Source organism: Suncus etruscus, chromosome 9, assembly GCF_024139225.1.
Source record: "Suncus etruscus isolate mSunEtr1 chromosome 9, mSunEtr1.pri.cur, whole genome shotgun sequence".
In the NCBI taxonomy this organism is placed as follows: Eukaryota; Metazoa; Chordata; class Mammalia; order Eulipotyphla; family Soricidae; genus Suncus; species Suncus etruscus.
In genome coordinates, this window is record NC_064856.1 from 77,734,070 (window position 1) to 77,736,520 (window position 2,451).

Consider the following 2,451-nt stretch of genomic DNA (forward strand, 5'->3'; position numbering starts at 1 on the left):
GTGCTTTGGAAGGGAGCAAGGATTCAATTTCCCTTTCTCAGAGACCTGCTGCCTTAACTCATAGCTAATGTGGATCAGATTGTGTTATGCACTGATATGTCAGATGAGCAGACCTGGAGGTTCTATTCTTCTAAGGATTGTCTGCCACCACACCTTGCCTCAATGCTATTCTACTTGCATCCGAGCCCCCAATACAAGCTGCAATGAGTAGGTAAAAGAGAAAGAGACCAGGCAGGCTGGTTTATGGGATCTAGGCAATGAGCTTAAAAAAAAAAAACAACAACATTAAGTAGGCAAAAAGAGAGCAGGGTACAGGTCCACAGGAAAGTTGTAATTTCAAGTCACTGGAGTATATGCTGCTGTCTCACTGGACTTAACCTATGAAATACAAACAGCAAAGAAAAGTTGCTATGGTTTTCAAGATTGCTGGGGTGGAGAGGAGAGTCAATAGAGAGGATAATGCACATTTCTTGCATGCAGTCAATCTTGGTTTGATCCCTGACTCCATATATGGTCCCCAGAACACTATAAGGTTTGGTCCCTGAATACAGAGCCAGAGCAGGGTTCTACCACCACTGGGTGTGCCACCAACCCCAACCCTCATATAATTTCAAGATGGCAACCATATAATATTAAACCTTGAGATTTGTATTATTTGAAGTGCAAAGTTACTAGTTCCATGCATATGAAACCAGACTTGAAAATATGCACGCTATAACAGTGATGGTCTTACATTGTAAACATACTGTTTAGTAATCTAAAATGCTAAGCCAACCACAAGCTTTCAAAGCTTGCCAATGTCCAGATGGCTTTCATGAGCTTCTTGAAAGTCATAAATCTTTCTTTCTGCTTGTCCTTTACTTCTCAATCTCTGATGCTGCCACCACTATTATTAATGCCTCCACCATCCCCCAAACAGAATCAGACTTTCTCCCCTGCAGATTACACATAAATAATTATGATCAAGTTATTATGTTCCATGTTACTAGTTCTTCTGTACTCTATTCAAGTATTTGGTAAGTGTCTCTTCAAGCTAATGTGGCAATGTAACTAACTCATCATTTATATTGGACATGAAAGGGGGTTTTCATTAGGAAAGAACATTTTAGAACATTGCAGACAAACCAGAATCTATGACTGTCCATCCTGAAACTAATTAGGAAGATGTTTGATTGATCTTGTACAATGTCACACTCTGAGAGTTTTAACAACTTCCTCCTCAAATAAGAAAACCAAGCATCTTCATTTTCTCCCTCTTTAGGTAAACAACTTAACATTTTCAAGAGATACGTCTATTTTTTTCTGCTCTATCTCTGCTCCCTGGTAGTATTTCTAATTTGTGCATTCCTAAATGATAGTTGCGAAATTCCTTAAACTGTTTTTACCAGGAAACCTTGTTGTGTTACAAGTAGATTGATTTCCCCCCTCTACTTTTCAATAGCTATTGGGAAACATTGAAGCCCCACTTTTCGTTATTTTGTGTTTCCTTATACTCTTTCAGTGGTGCCAAAGGATTAATGTCACTGACTAAAAAATTTTTTTAATTGGCCTTAAACTATTTATTTCAGAGTCAATAAGGTATTTTGTTGATTATTTTATTCTAAAGATAAAGCTCACTCTAACTTAGACCATTTTTGTAAAGGAAAATACTCAACCCAAATTACTCCAACTAGAGTGGTATCATTCTCACTGTTTCTAATGAATCTATAAATATAAGTAAACTTTCCTTTGTATTAATATTGTTTGTTCTCAAATGTTGTCCTTCTTCCCTCAAAAGGAATGTGGTTATAGAAAATCAACTCACTGGAGTTCCCACTTTCTTTCCTTTTAAAAATTATAATTTTATTATTTCTCTTGAGAAATAAACACCTTTCAGAAGAAGTTCTATTTATGGCATAAAAACAAGTTCTGTATAACCTTTTTGATTCCATCTGAGAAAAAATAAAAACCAACTTCAAGGGAGTAGTGTTAGCCTTGAGCTCTTGGGAGATCTGTGATTCAACAGGGGAGGAGAAATTGTCTACCTTCCTTTATAATAGAATAATTAAATAGAATTCAAGATTTTCAAAACAAAATAAGATAGTATCCAAGCTTTTGACACATGTAAATCAACAAAAAGGAAGTTTTTTGGGTGAGTTTTGTTTTGTTTTTGTTTGTTTTGGGGCCAAACCTGGATATGCACTCAAAAATCGCTCCTGGCTCAGGGGACCATATGGGACGTTGGAGGTCGAACCCAGGTCCGTCTTAGGTCAGCTGCATGCAAGGCAAACACCCTATAGCTATGCAATAGTTCCAGCTCCAAAGATGAAGTTTTAAAGTTAACAGTCTGTTATCTCATTAGCTTTCTGCCAATCCCAAGCTTCCTACCTCATATTATAAAATTCGGACTTGGTACTCAGAGTGAATGGAGATAAAAAAACATTTTTACTACTAGAAAGCTTTGGATGTCTT